We start from the raw sequence: 16,526 nt of genomic DNA, 5'->3' as shown, positions 1-16,526 counted from the left end.
TTGTTAGCTTCCGTTTTTTGATTTACTCTCTCCCAATGGTATGAGATAATCGTGGGGGGTCACCAAGGTGATGAATTTTATTTTTGTATAGAATTATAAGGGATTAGAGATATTCATAGTGATGTAACTGATTTAATCTGGGGTAAAGGTAAGATATGAATGTCTCTGATTAGGTTGATACAGTAGCTAAGTTAAATACAACAACTTTGTTAGTAGTAATTGCTCAGTGTGCTTGTTGTCACACTAATCATTTTTATTGATGTGTGAATTGAATGTTCTTACATGATTTTTGTGACTAGATAATCTTTATGGATTGATTTGGATAAATGGAAGATGTTGGATGTGTGCAGTGACTACACATGTTAATGAGCTAACGGGCATTACTTGCCAAGTCCTCTTCCTCTTCCTCTATAATGTGCAGTTACTTCACATGTTACCATCTCTCTTCCTATATAGACGTCTAAGGCAATAAGAGAAAAAACAAGGAAAATAGATCAAGAGGATTGCTCATTTGAGATTTGGTATGTGGATAAGTGAGAAGGTTTCTTGTGTGATCTTCTCAAAGATGACGAACTCTCTTCTCCAATTTCTTCTCCAAGATCCCTGTAAGTGTTTAACATTTACAAATTTTATTTCTATATTTTTCATGCTTTAGAATAGCAACAACAATCACTCGGTGTCCACTTGGGAGCATTTGACAATATCAACACCTAGCAAGCTCGACACTCAACGACTCGACACTCGATGAGCTCGACGCTCAACGATTAAACACCCGATGAGCTGGGTACTCGATAGCACATCACTTAGCTTGATTTGGCACTCGGCCTAGCTCGACACTCGATAACTCAACTCAGCTTAGCTCGATCATACAAGGTAGTTCAACCATCCTAGACATCTCATTCTTCCATATTTGATAGTTTAAAATTATCAACTCATAAGTCTAAATTTAATTATTTATAATTTTAAATTTTGAATATTTCCTTATTATCTCCAATAAACATCTCCAACACAAAATGTATCCTAACTTTAACTTTAAATGAACAAATTTCATAAATTAAGATAGTTGATTAATTAATTTGATTGCGAATTAGGCCTTGTCATTTTCGTGCTTATATACACTCATATTGACTCAGGCACTTTGTCCTCTAGACTTTATCTAGGGGAACCTAATCCTCTGACATTGCAATTTCTTTTGGACGGATTAGTCGGGTCAAGTGGAACTATAAATGAATAGGATTTCTATGAATAAGTTAAGTTCGAGCCTCTCTCTCTCTCTCTCTCTACTAATTTAAAAGTTTTATTGTGATTTTTTTTATATTTTAAAATATTTTAATTTTATTATATTTTATTAAAATAAAATAACTCAAGACGTCGTCACAAACATGTGACCTATGGACCATAGATTGTGCAAAGAGTCTAGTGGATTAGATGCTCCATCCATTAATGGCCAAGTCCTGCCTAGTCTAGTGAAAATCCATCCTTGATGCCGTTAATATCTATATATGAATATTTACATCAATAAATTTTTAGATCAATTTTGAATGACTATAAAATATTTTTATCTTCATACGAAAAGAGATCAATGTGATAGAGTAAAATATTCTCAGTAATTTATTTATCTACATATTACTATAAGGTCGTCGATGATATTGTACTCGTTTTGGATCAACAATATCACCTTTAATGTCAATAAATTATGCCAAATCATATAAATTTATAAATAGTTTTCCCTTTTTAGAGATAAAAAAAAATTAATAACTCCACGAAAATCATATGACGACGAATTCACTGTAAACAAACTACGTTGAGATGCAAAATAGATTATATTATTCAATATTACAATTGGATCGAATATGTGCTCCGTTCAGTTGGGAAAAATCATGACTCCTTGTGTCAATTGATTTCTCTTCTCGAGTAGATTTTCAAAGTGCTGTCCAATGCATTACTTTTTCTCAGTCACTTCAAAGGAACTTAACGTTCTTGTTCTTTTCCTTCTCTCCGTAGCCTAACCTAACCTAACCTAACCTAACCTAATCCACCAAGTGATGGCGTGATGCTCCCACACAAGACTTTCGCCTGCACGAGCTATTCGTTTTAGGTTAGCTTATCAAACAACTTGCATCATCACTTTGACCCTAACACGCACGATGTGGATCGGCATAGTTCCTCCAATTATTGATATTTATTGGCCTTCATGATTTCGAACGCAATTTTTCTCGCCAAAATGGATGTCTCCTTCTCACCCTTTTTCATCTTCTAAACTATGCTTTTTATTTTTTACGTACATATTTACATACACACTTTTAATCTTTAAATCGCTACAAGCGTCTAAGTATGGCTAGATTCCTTCTTATGTGATCTATGTTTACTTAGGTCCCTTCTTTCATGATCCTTCGAGCTTGAATTATTATAAATTTAAACTTTCTTTTTTGTACAATCTTTCAATTGAAACCCGAAACAATGACGATAGCAATAATGACTTAAATAGAGACAACAAAGATAAGAATAGGATAGGATAGGATAGGAAGAAGATATATTACCAATAAATTGAAATGGTATTTATACAATTTAAATAGAAATATTTATTTATAAAGAGTATAAGAAGAACAAAGATTTCATGAAAAACAAGCCTTTTCCTTTTGTATTATAATCAATTTTTTAAGAAATAAATTATTTTTTTTTACCAAACCAATTTTTTTCACTCAAATAAATAATTAAGTGGGCCTCAAGGCCCAATTACGATCTGGCCTGAAGTGAAGCCCGTCAAACGCTGAATTCCCGAACTGGCTGGGCCGGACCACTTTTCGCTTGCATAAAAGTCTAAGAAAGCGGAGGCCTGGGGCGTTGGCTACAGGCCAGGAAGATACGGCGGTGTTATTGGAGCTGGAGCGAACCCTGCGATCGAAGCCCAGTGGGGTAAGGATCTCTCTGTTCTAGGTCACTCGCCGATGATTCCATGGATCTTTCGTTCTTAATGTGTTTGATTTATCGATCGATGCTGAATCGCGGTGTTACTTGGATCCTTGTTTTCTCAGTGTCTGTGTTTTGGATGGATCTTTAGATTTGTTTTGTTCATTCTGTTATTATTTGGATATGAATCGTTGATCTCCAACTACTGAGAAGTTTACGGTGTTTGTTCTTTTTGATGCTTTAATCCGGCAACTGTGGGCGAAAATTACGACGACCGCGGGAGGAGCTGGTCCTCGATGCCTACAAGATTTCACAGTCAGTTTTTGCGCTTCTTCGATTGCTGTATGGGCTGGTAAATCTCAGTTGCTACTTGCTTCAATCTCTGTAGTTCCTTTTTCTCAGCCCCAAATTACGGTTAGACAATCTTCCACCTGCTAGCTGGAGATCAGGGATAGTTGCTAACTTCAAGTTGACAAGTAAGAAGGAGGAGCTGTTTGGAAAACTAAACTGGACTGCCTGGGAGACTTGGCCAAGATGTCCAGACAAAGATATCCAGCTGACGCTGAGATATCTAGCAGAGACAGAGATGACAGCCGAGACCGAGATGTCTAGCTAAGATAGATATGTCTAGCCGAGATCGAGATGTCTAGCTAATACACCAGGCTGAGACCCGAGGCCGAAATGGCGAGACATGAAGCTGAGACCCAAGATGGAGGTAAATGATGTCGAGGCCTCCGAGACGTAATTTCTTTAAAATAAATTCGTTCTCCTCTAGTTGTGGTTCGAAGTTATTATGGATATCTATTTTTAAGATATAACGGTAGAACCACGTACATAACTAAGGTTGTTCGTGGCAAACTAAGAAAATACTTGATTGTTATCACAAGCAAAACACCTAGCAAAAATGTACAGTGGAGAGAAAATTTGGGAGAACCATGGTGGAGAAAAATCTTTACTATTAGTTCTCTTATTTGCTCTTGGTCACAACCTCTTTACATATAAGCTCAGACCTTTGCAATATTCAAATTAAAACTATCTACTGCCCATTAATCCATCCAGCTCAATCTTCTAGAGGTTACAAATTCTTAACTAAGATTCTTAATTAATCATCGATTAATACATCTGTTACAATTGAACAACAAGTAAAAATATTCAGGTGGTAAAACATTGGTCCATTTGTTTGGACAAATTTTGCCTCGATCAGTCTAACATTCGACATGCGCAGGTTGTGCTTGCACATGAGTCAAATTGGTTCAGCGCATGAGCGAGAGTTTCTCCCCATGCATTTGTTCAATCCTGCAATGCTTGTGAATTAATATAAACCAACCAATATGATTTGAAACTCCTATTGTGGGACTTGTTGGTAGAGAGCACCATAATCTAACCTATGTCTTGATGTTGTTAAAGATTCATGTTAAGTCTTGTTGTTATCTGATGAATTGAATAAGTGTGCAGGATGCTCAACTTGAAAAGTCCTAGTAGGTCAGTTAGACCTGATACTAGGAAAAGTCTCAGTAGGTCGTGGAACCAGGCAGGAAGTTCAGATGGGTCAAGTGGATCTAATATTTGGCAGGTGGATTCGATAAGTCTGGAGGACTCGATATCGAATTAAGTAGAAGCCTTGGCAGGCTAATCCGATGTAGAGCAGTTAAACTCCAAACAAGTCTTAAGGACTCGATATTTGGCAAATAAGTTGAGGTAAGCTTCTGGCGAGTGTGTAGTGAGGTAGTGTCCCGGAAGAAACAACATCTTAGGCGTTGATTCAATTGAAAAAACCAACGAAGGTTTCTAAGTTGAGATCAGGACTATCCTTATTATCCTATTCATGCATTTATATATTTATCTAACTTTATTTTGTAGGATTATTATTATTATATTGATGTGTTAACTTGTTTTGCAGTTAAACAAAGTTTGGATTGACCGAGGGTTTGATCGATCGAACAGGCGATTCAGTCGACTGAATAGGTGTTTCAGTTGATCGATTTGGCCAGCGTGACATAGATTCGATTGTGTTTTGTAAACTTGGAAATATAGAGTTATTAGTCGACCGAACAAGCTGTTTATGTTAGTTCGGGCCGACTAGAAGGGGTAAATAACTCTACAAGTAAAGTTAACACTTCTTTTTCGAACTCAGCAAGGAATACACATTAATTAATTAAAATAAATAATATAAAAAAGATGTAAGAGACTTGAAATTTATTTGGTTTACAATAGAAAAAATTGCTAATCCAAGACAGTAAAAGCACACTAAAGATCTCCTTAGTTGAAGGCGGATTAACCTTTTACGGCAATTAAGAGTATCGACTTAAAACATAATTAAGAATTGAAAGTACAAGGAAGGTAATGGGCCGGGTTTAAACTAGCCCTGTATTAAACCCGCCCCGTTTAGAGAAGATTTAAACCCGACCAAACAGGTTACAAGGTAGGTCTAAACTCGTTGACCGGATTTAGAAGCGGGTTCGAGGCGGGTTATGAGTTTCAATGAACTCGCTCGAACCGGTCCCATATATATATATTGATCCTGTCCGAAAGTCGAAGAGATAGATGCTGGAGATGTGGCGCTTTCGTTGACTTCCTGTGGACTTCGCTCCCGCCTGCAACACAAGCAGTGTCAGTGCCGAGCCAGGGAAGGGGTCCCCGGTGATGACCCTCCAACATTCAAGTCAGTCTCCGGTGAAGCAAGAAGCAAATAGGATTGTAGCGCAACAGTAGAAATCGCGAGAAAAAGCATACCTCCGCCGATGCTTGGACCTCCCTTTATATAGGGCTCCTGTAGTGTATGTGCATGCTTCTCAAAGCGGACACGTTATCCAAAGCTTTCCCTGAAAAGACATGTCAGTAAAGTGTTCCTGACATAGTACCTTAACGGGCCGAGCATATCTCTGAAGTGACAGTGGAAGCTTCCGCCGTACGATCCTCTGTCTGACCATACCGCCCGTCGACGGCACTAAATCCCAAAAGGATGTCGAAGGATGTCCTGCTGTGTCTGTTGTTTGGGCGAATGGAGTGGTCACTAGGCTAAAAGTCCTCTGTCCAAATGTCGTCCGTTTGTTGGGCCAGCGGGATGACTGCTCGGTCGGAAGCCCACTGTCGTGCCGAGCGGGAGAGTCGCTCGGTTGAAAGCCCTCGGTCCGTTTCATCAGCTATCTGGCCTAACGGGATAGTCGCTCGGCCCGGCTTCTACGCGTCCTTTAAGCGTCGGTTCGATTTACTTCATGTCAGAGATGGTGGGTTGGTGCTTAACCTATGGTCGGAATGTGTCCTTCCCGACCGGCCAAACCCCTCCGTCCATTGACCGTTGGGCCCGATCCTCGCTGATCTGCCTCTTGAAGCTTGTTGCTAGGTCCTAGGTATGCTCCCTCGATCCGATTGGGCGGACAAGGGTTTGCACTTGTAGAACTTTTTCCTCGGGCAGTCTTGGGCGAGCGCAGGCTATGCTGACGTCACCACGATTTCTTGGGAAGTGTGCAAATCCCCTCTCATTAAGGCAGAATAGGTTCCCATGCCTACTTTAATTGCCGACCCATGGTAGCACGCCACGTGTCACGCCCACAGCCGCTGCACGCCTATCGTGACAGGCATTGATTGTGACGTTTGGCGGTTTGGATTCAACGACTAGATCTTGTCCTAGGTTTCCACGACCTAGATCGGACGGCTCCGGTCGGCCGTGTTGGTTGCTACTCGGAAAACCTAATGGTTCCACTGTATAAAAATTTTGTACAAAGGTCTGAACCTTTTCCTAGCTATCATGTGTTCTTTTAAATTAAACTTGGATCGCCTGCGGAACTTAACACGTTTGATCCAAAGTTTAATCTATTTGTTCTTTTAGGTTTTGACTTGGATCTCCTGCGGAACTTAACACGTTTGATCCAAATCACCTAGGTTATTAATTTCATTAAATATTAGTTTCCAAAATTGGCTCCCAGTACTGACATGGCGAGACACATGACCTTCTTGGATATGGGAATAACCACCACCGACTAGACAAAGTCTTTTAAGGAAAGTTAATATTTAATTTCCTTAAATAACTTTAGGTCAACCGAAAAGAACAATCAAATCACAAGGAAAAGAAAAAATAAAAAGAACATAACATCGAAAACAAATTCGAAATACTAGAATCGTATGCCTCTTGTATTTGATATTATTTCCTAAAATAACTAGTATGATGCGGAAAGGAAAAATACTAGTTATACCTTTTAGAAATACCTCTTGATCTTCTACCGTATTCCTCTTCTAACCTCGGACGTTGTGTGGGCAACGATCTTCCGAGATGAGAACCACCAAGCACCTTCTTCTTCCTTACAAGTTTCGGCCATCAAAACTTCTCCTAGGATGAAGAGGTTCGGCCACTACCACCATGCTCCAAGGGATGCTAGAAAAGAGGCTTCTTTTCTCTCCTTCTTCTCCTTCTTAGATCCGGCCACCAAAGCTATCTCCACCATGAGAAGGTTTCGGCCACACAAAGGAGAGGAGAGGAAAGAAAGGGCCGGCCACACCCAAGGAAGAAAAGAGGGAGAAAAATATAGAGTCGTTCACCCATGAAGGCACATCTACCCACTCTTTTATAATCCTTGGTCTTGGCAAATAAGGAAATTTAAATAAAAACTTCCTTAATTCTTTTGCCATGAAAAGGAAATATTTATTTAATTAAAAATAATTTTTCTCTTCTCAATTTACAATGGCCGGCCATATACAAATCTCCAAGCAAATAAAATTTTAAACACAAATTAAAACTTCCTTATTTGTTTCCGGAAATTTATAAAATTTTTCAATAATTTTTATCCCTTCATGATTGGTTTATAAAAAGGAAATTTAATAAATTAAAATCTTTCTTTTAAACATGTGGATAAAAAGAAAGTTATCTCTAAAAATTTAAATCTCTTTCAATCTACAAATAAGGAAAGATATCAAATCTTTTCTTAATCTTTTGTAGAAACTTATAAAAGAGAATATTTAATTTTTAAACTCTCTTTTAAATCATGAACATATTTAAAAAGGAAAGTTTTCTTAAAATTTAAAATCCACCTTTTAATCAACAAATAAGGAAAGATTTCAAATTTTTAAACTCTCTTTTAAACATGTGGATGATTTACAAATAAGGAAAGTTTTTACTAAAAATTAAAACCATCCTTTTAATCTACAAATAAGGAAAGAGATTAATCTCTTCTCTTAATCTTTTGTAGAAAGCTATAAAAGGGAATTTTAATTTTTTAAACTCTCTTTTAAATCATGATATCCACATAAGAAATAATTTTAATAAAAAACCCTTTTAATATTCTAGTGGCCGACCACCTAAGCTTGACACCCAAGCTTTGGCCGGCCACCAACTTGGCTCAACCATTTGGTCTTGGCCGGCCCCAGCTTGGGTTCCAAGCTAGCTTGGCTGGCCCCATTGGATGGGTAAGAAGGTGGGTATGTGGTGGGTATAAATTTCTATATACAAGAGGCTACAATAGGGACCGAGAGGAGGAATTGGTTTTGGTCTCCCGATGAAATTAAGCATCCCGTGTTCGCCCCGAACACACAACTTAATTTCATCAATAATAATTCATTCTACTAAAGAACTATTATTGAACTACCGCACCAATCCCAAATTACATTTTTGACTCCTTCTTATTATGAGTGTGTTAGTCTCCTTGTGTTTAAGATAACAAATGTCCACTAATTAAGTAAGTTATTGACAACTCACTTAATTAATATCTAGCTCCAAGAGTAGTACCACTCAACTTCATCGTCATGTCGGACTAAGTCCACCTGCAGGGTTTAACATGACAATCCTTATGAGCTCCTCTTGGGGACATTCTCAACCTAGATCACTAGGACACAGTTTCCTTCTATAATCAACAACACACACTATAAGTGATATCATTTCCCAACTTATCGGACTTATTGATTTATCGAACTAAATCTCACCCATTGATAAATTAAAGAAATAAATATCAAATATATGTGCTTGTTATTATATTGGGATTAAGAGCACACACTTCCATAATTATTGAGGTCTTTGTTCCTTTATAAAGTCAGTATAAAAGAAACGACCTCTAATGGTCCTACTCAATACACTCTAAGTGTACTAGTGTAATTATATAGTTAAGATAAACTAATACCTAATTACACTACGACCTTCCAATGGTTTGTTCTTTTCCATTTTGGTCGTGAGCTACTGTTTATAATTTATAAGGTACTGATAACATGATCTTCTGTGTGTGACACCACACACCATGTTATCTACAATATAAATTAATTGAACAACTACATTTATCATAAATGTAGACATTTGACCAATGTGATTCTTATTTCTAGATAAATGTTTATACCAAAAGCTAGGCTTTTAGTATACATTCTAACAGGCCGAGCCCGGGGTATATGAGCCCGCTGTGTCGCCGTCTTCTTCACGCTCTTGTTGTTGTGTTTTCGACGATCCCTGTGTTCCTGCGCGCCGTGCTCTCCGGCAACTCCTTGCGTTTTGTCCTCCGGCGGTCCTCCGTCTCCCTTTTTCCCAGTAAGCTCTCCTCCCGTTACCTTTTTCTTTCGGTCATTCTGCTTTCCGTTGGCCCGGTGATCTTCCGATGACCCTTTTGTATCTTTTTTGATCGCCTTTCCTCCATTTTGCATTTGTCTTAGCGATGGCCAGTTCCTCGCAGCCGTCGGCCCTCGTCCCCGGACCCTGCTATACCACCATGGAGTCTAGGTTTGACAAGGGCAACGCGGAGGGCCTTAGGAATGTCTTCGAAATTTCATTTGACCACGAGATTATTTTGCTTTCCTCGTCCAATCGACCAAATACCCCGTCGACCGAATGCATCTGTCTGTTCAGGGACCATTTCTCCGCCGGTCTGTGGTACCCTATCCATTCTTTCATTATCGCAGTCTGTAAATACTTCTGCATCTCCCTCCCTCAACTCGTGCCGAACTCCTTCTGTCTTCTGTGCGGCATCGTCATCTTGTTTTGGCTGTACAACATCCCTCTCATGCCCCGGTCTTCCACTATTTTTACTACCCGAAGCTGTTCGAGCCGGGGACCTTCCTCTTCCAGTCTAGGGTTGGTCTAGTGTGTTTTTGATAAAATGTCATCCTCCAATAAATATTGGAAGGTGTACTTCTGTTTCTTGCGTCTTCCCGAGCGGTTGGAATTCTTGACCCGTTGGTAGCTCGAAGTGGCGCCTCAACCCCCACTGAAGAGTTACAAGAGCCGATCGGACTATTTGGATGTTGCGGCAATGTCGGCTGGTCAGAAGTACGACATCTACAAGTTGCTGTTTGAGGGTGTCCTCTACATCTTTGGCCTGAGTCCGATCTACACCCAATTGCCGACCAACCTAGGTAAGATACTTCTTTACATATTCCTTTGATGCTAACTGATTTTTCATTTTATCCTGCAGCCGAAATCATAATGCGTGCGTAGATGGCTGACAAGGCGAAGCTCTTGGACAGTGAGATCGAGGCGACGACTACCGAGGAACTGGCAAGCTGAGGTCTGCGGCTGGTCGGCTCTCACGAAGATCTGCTCGGGTTGAGCGAGGAGACGCTCGTGGAAGTGGGCGAAGGCATAGCCAACCATGCATCGAGCGGAGGGGCCACCCCGAGCTCACAACCTCAGACAGATCGGTGCCCCGTCATTCCCGTCGAAGAACCCTCGGGCTCAGCCTCCTCCGACATGCCACTGACCAGGCGTAAGAGGCGCTAAGCGGAGCCGTCTGCGCGCTCCGCTACCTTGGGCGCGCAACCTGTCGAGAGGGTCGAAACTTCGACTCTGACTCCGCTCCAAGCAACTATGGAGGCATGATCGTCCGATTGGACACCCTCCTTGGCCGATCTATCGCAAGGGGTCATGACCGCATCGCCCGTGGCCTTCATGCCGCCACCACCGAAGCCTTTGGCGGTCAAACGATCCGGCATCTCATCGGCTTCTGGTCGGGAGGCCTAATCCCACTTGGCCCCGAGCAACCGACGATCTGTTACGGCGATCCTTCATCTACCAACGGAGGACTACAGTGATCCGAGTGCCTAGTCCTGGATCCCCGAGCACTAGATCCTCATCCGGGGGCTACTTATTGAAGTCTGGGAGGACACATGGGCTCGTGCGGAGATGCTACCTTCGGGCGCCCTGGCCAACAGTCACACCCAAATGGGCACCGGGGTAAGTTCGTTAATGTTATCTCATGGCTTACCTCCGTTCAGCTATAACCTTTCCCCTTTTATTTGCAGTACTAGGTAGAGAGACTGACCATGTGCCACAGGCTCGCATTCTTGGAGGACGAGTTCATAAAACTCAAAGTCTCGGGCGCCGCCTCCTCCTCCCAAGGGCCATCGCTCTTTGAGGTCAAGAAGCTGAGGGCCGACCTGGCGAAGAGTAATAAGCTCCTAGAGGTCGAATGGAAAAAATTCGTAGATCAAGAGGTGATGTTGGCTCGGCTTAACAAGTAGGTTAGCACATTCGACAAGAAGATCGAGTCAACCACTGCCAGGAAGCAACGGGCCATTGACGACCTCGAACTGAAGAACAAAGAGGCCCGAACCCTCTCCCAAAAGCTGAAGGAGCTCAAAGAGTTCTTGGTTACCGAGCGGAACATCCACTCGGTCGAAGAAACGTCCTTCCGTGACCAAATTGCCTCTAGGGACGCCGCGTTAGCTGCCGCCAAGGACGACTAGAGGGATCCCGCGCGGCGTTGCGGATTTACAAGGACGCCGAAGGGAATAGGTTTGAAACTATGAAGCAAGCCTACCTCCGTTTGGACGCGTTTTGCGACAGGTTCACCTATCGGGTTCTTCGACTGTTCGACTTAGCGATCGAAGGGATGATCGATTAGCTTCATAAAGGGGGCCACCTGCCGGCCGCTGTGACCAGTAAGGTCATAAGTCGGGACAAGCTGACCGTCGCTCTTCCAGACGACGTGCTGAATTACTTAGAGTAAGACTGAGAGCTCGATCTTTTGTAATCTCTCCTTTTGTAAACCATTTTAAGTATTAATGCATATCAGGCCATTCGGCCAAGCTTCCCCCTTTTTTTCTATTTATTGCCTGGTCTTCTCTCCCTAGTATTGCAACCTCATAATTTTCTCGATCGACAGTAGCCTATGTGCCTATCTACTGAAGTATTTTAACACATTCTACTACATGGGCAGTTCATCTGCAAATTTGGAGGCCTTTGGGCAAATCTTATTCACAGTTAGTCGTTCGATGAAGTCCCATAGACTCGGGTCTATCGTTGCTACTCGGCTATTTGGTGAAGACTCGAGTTTAACGTCGCCGCTTGACGATTTGGTGAAGACTCGAGTTTAACATTGCTGCTCGACGATTTGAAGTAGACACGCGTTTAACGTCGCCACTCCATGGTTTGTCGGAGACTTGCGTTTAAGGTCCCCGCTCGACCGTTGGTGGAGACGAGGGTTTAAGGTCGTCGCTCGACCATTGGTGGAGACGAGAGTTTAAGGTCGTCGCTCAACCATTGGTGGAGACGAGAGTTTAAAGTCGTTGCTCGATCGTTGGTGGAGACATGCGTTTAACGTCGCCGCTCGACGGTTGGTGGAGATATGCGTTTAATGTCGCCGCTCGACGGTTGGTGGAGACATGCGTTTACCGTCACCGCTCGACAGTTGGTGGAGACATGCGTTTAACGTCGCCGCTCGACGATCGATATATACTCGCATCTAGGTTTAAGGTTGCCGCTCGACCATTGATGGAGATGCACTTAAAACTTTGCTTTTTTTATTCAAACTCTACCCTGCATTCGGCAAACATACAACAGCTACGAAATATAAGATTCACTTGTACACCTCTCATCCAACCTTGTAGTGTTGAAGATGGTTCGCGCTCTAGGGCTTCTCGAGCTGCCTCCCTTCTTCGTCCTCCAAATAGTAGGCGCCCAAATGGAGCTTCCGTACGACCTTGAACGGTCTGGCCCATGGTGTCTCGAGCTTGACGATATCACCGATCGACTTTACTTTCTTCCAGACGAGGTCGCCAACCTAGAAGGACCTCAACTCGCCGACTGTAATTTTGCTTCATGCGCTGTCGGTAAGCCGTTATTCGAACGACGGCTTTTGCCCTTGGTTCGTCCACTAGGTCGAGCTCCATCAACCTCCGCTCGATGTTCCCTTCATCGCAGTGTTGCACCCGATCGGATTCTACCCTGATCTCCACGGGGACAACAACTTCTCTACCGTATACCAACTGAAATGGGGTTACACCGGTCGCTTCTTTCGGGGTCATGCGGAGAGCCCATAGCACGTTGGGGAGCTCATCGACCCAGCCACCTCCCATGTGGTCGAGTCGAGCGCGCAAGACTCTGAGGATCTCCCGATTGGTGACTTCTGCTTGCCCATTGCCTTAGGGGTAGGCCACCGAGGTGAAAGATTGTTGGATGTCATAACCTTCACACCATTCTTTGAGCTCCCGACCGACGAACTACCTCCTATTATCAGATACGAGTCAACGCAGGATCCTGAACCGGTAGACAATGTTCTGCCAAATGAATTTAGTAACCATCAACTCGGTGATTCTTGCAAACGGCTCAACCTCTACCCATTTTAAGAAGTAGTCCACCGCCACCAGTAGAAACTTTCGTTGACCGGTTGCCATAGGGAAAGGCCCCACGATGTCCATGCCCCATTGGCCGAATGAGCACGATACCATGGACGCCTTCATTTCCTCGGTCGGTCGGTACGACATGTGGTACTTCTGGTAAGATAGGCAAGTAGCCACCGTCCGAGCTGCATCCTCCTGGAGGGTCGGCCAGAAGTATCCAGCCAGAAGTATTTTTCGAGCGAATGCGCGACCGCCTGGATGACTTCATTCAGGATGTAATCGACGTCTTCTGGTCCGACACATTTGAGTAGGGGTATGGTGAAGGCTTTCTTATAGAGTTGGTCGCCGATCAACGTGAATCGACCGACCCTCTTTTTTATCAGGAGAGCATCCTCCAGATTGGCAGGTGCAGTTCCCGAATGCAAGAACTCTGTTAGGGTCGTCCTCCAGTCGTTCGGGAAAGTGATTCCCTCCATACGGTGGATGTGGGCCACCAGTGAAACTTGCTTGATCGGTTGACTTATGACGATCGCCGTTAATGAACTGGCCAGCTTTGCTAGCTCATCCGTCGCTTGGTTCTCCGATTAGAGGATCTTCTGTATAATCACTTCTTGGAATTTGACCTCCAATTTTTCAAGTCTTTGCATTGAGCCTTAACCGTGTGCTACTTATTTCAAAGGCCCCAGATAGTTACTGGGCGACGAGCTGGGAATTCAAGTGAATAAGGACCTTATCCGCTCCCACGTGCCGAGCTGCCTGCAGGCCAGCTATCAATGCCTCATACTCCGCTTCATTGTTAGTAGCTCGGTAGTCCAGCCGGACGGGCAGTTGCATCCGATCCTCCCGAGGTGAGATGAGGATTAGGTCGATCTCGCTGCCTTGTCGAGTGGACGAGCCGTCCACATATATCTTTCATGTTGCCGTCGGCTCGTCACTCTGGACTTCTATGACAAAATCCGCGAGGGCTTGCGCCTTGATCGCCGCTCGGAGTTGGTATTGGATATCGAGATTTTTTTTAAGAATTATATTTGAAAAATATGAGATTACTGTTAATTCTGTTCATGATTCTCGAGAAAACGCTTTAACATTTTTTCTAATTTTTTTTTGATGTAATCAAAAGGGAAGAGCTAAGATTAAGGGGAGATAGGAAAAATACAAATTTATCCTTGTGCTTACTTGTAATTTTCATTAAGTTTTCCATTATAATTGTAATTTTTGTTGGTACAATTTCCCAAGGTCAAGGTTGACCAAGTTAACTAAGCTTGATTTGACTCAAGTTTGAGTCGTAATGTATGAGTTTCGATGTTTAACAATATATGAAGATTGTTTTAATAATGTATGAAGATTGCAGGAGTAATCGTCCATTTGAGGAGATTTGTCAAGGTTGACTAGTTTAATGTGATGGGAAAGTCCTGATGAGTGAAGCTGGATAACTTGAAAGTCCTGGTGAGTAAAGCCAGACAATTTAAATGTCCTTGTGAGTGAAGGCAGGAAATTTGAATGCCCTAGTGAGTGAAGCTAGGCAGATGGAAATCCTGGTAAGTAAAGCCAGGTGAAAGACCTAGTGAGTGAAGCTAGGTAGTGAAAAAGTCCTAGTGAGTGAAGCCAGGTGCGTGACAATCCAAGTGGGACCTGGGTGACCAGACATCTGGTGTTTTGAAGTCCAAGTGGGTTATGAAGGACCAGACACTTGGCACGAAACGGTAAGTCTAGGTGGGTCAAGGTTGATTGGACACTTGACACGAGGTGAAAAGTCCAAGTAGGTCAAAAGATTGACTGGACACTTGTCACGAGGAGAAAAGTCCAAGTGGGTCAAAGAATTGACCAGACACTTAGTGATGAAGTCTCGGCAGGTCAAGATTGACCAGATGCTAGGCACGGGCGAGTCCCAACAGATCATGGTTTACCGGATGTTGGGTTTGAGACCCTAGACTTGAGTTAGTTAAGTTAGGGTTGGTCAATCGATCAACCGATCGATTGAGCCAGAGCTTAATCGATCAGCCGATCGATTGGAGGTTATTCGCGTAGAAGAACAATGTGCTCCCCAATCGATTAGCCGATTGATTGGGTTGCTCCAATTGATCGATCGATCGATTGGGGCTCGGTTTCTCGCAGTGACGTGAGGGAAAATCGGAATCTATTGGTCAATTGATTCCAAGACTTTCTGTGAAAGCACAGAAAGCTTCTGGATCGATCAGCTGATCGATCCAGCTACACCCAATCGATTGGTCGATCGATTGGGATATGACCGTTGCATAGGATGCAGGTTTTGGACGGGTGGGATCGCTAGGATCTGACGTGACAATCAATTGGGAGGAATCCCAATCGATTGGGAGCCCTAGATCGTGCAAATATAAAGGCGACAGCGAGGTTCAAACGAGACATCTCTTGACTCCATTTTCTCCTCTACTGTTCGCCGGACCTAGAGCCTTGGAAGACAAGTGTTTCTGTACTTTCCAACTGGTGTAGAGGTATCTACAAGCTACAAGAGATCAAGCAAGAAGGTTTTCATTTGTTTTATCGTGTATTCACTTCTTGTTTTAAGTTCTATGCTTGTGAGAGTCTTGTACGATGTTTCTCCATCTTTGGTTGTTCCGAGAAGGAGTTTGTGTTCATAGTTGAGAGTGCACACCGTGTGGATCCTTGGATTAGTCACATTTTCTTGAGGTGGATACCAAGTAAATCCTTGTGTTAACATTCAGAGCTTGCTTTGAGTCTATTCCACTACAAATCATCATCATCGAAGCGCGAGAAGCTATTCACCCCCCCTCTATCTCCGAAGCGACCCAACAAGTGGTATCAGAGCAAGGTCGCTCTTCACTGGAATCATCGTCGGAAGGGCAACGAGCTAAAGGAAGAAGAAGTTGAAGCCCAAAGTTTATTAAGTCAAAGACTTCATCAAAGACTTAACATCAAGATGGATTTTCGAGATGGACTCAGATATGACACAAGGATGTGTCCACTATTCACATCAATGAGCTTCGATTCTTAGAAATCAAGGATCGAAAACTTTTTCATGATGGAGATAGAGCAATGATTTGCTCTAATGGAGGGATTTGAGGCTCCAAGGGATAGCAAAGGAAAAGTCA

The 16,526-nt window shown here is 42.8% G+C and overlaps 1 long non-coding RNA gene across 2 annotated transcripts; it reads left to right on the top strand.

Moving 5' to 3' along the window:
• Positions 1–590: 590 nt before the first annotated feature.
• LOC122046268 lies at positions 591–5,022 on the top strand. 2 transcript variants are annotated; one of them, XR_006130243.1, is made up of 4 exons: positions 591–605; positions 2,731–3,262; positions 3,349–3,625; positions 4,811–5,022. It is a non-coding gene; the product is annotated as an uncharacterized LOC122046268 (long non-coding RNA). The 2 variants fall into 2 exon arrangements; XR_006130242.1 differs by lacking the exon at positions 4,811–5,022 and having other exon boundaries at positions 3,349–3,802.
• The last annotated feature ends 11,504 nt before the right edge of the window (positions 5,023–16,526 follow it).

Source organism: Zingiber officinale, chromosome 2B (assembly GCF_018446385.1).
Source record: "Zingiber officinale cultivar Zhangliang chromosome 2B, Zo_v1.1, whole genome shotgun sequence".
Taxonomy (NCBI): domain Eukaryota; kingdom Viridiplantae; phylum Streptophyta; class Magnoliopsida; order Zingiberales; family Zingiberaceae; genus Zingiber; species Zingiber officinale.
The sequence above is the reverse complement of the archived record's forward strand: the minus strand, read 5'-3'. Positions and strand labels throughout refer to the sequence as shown.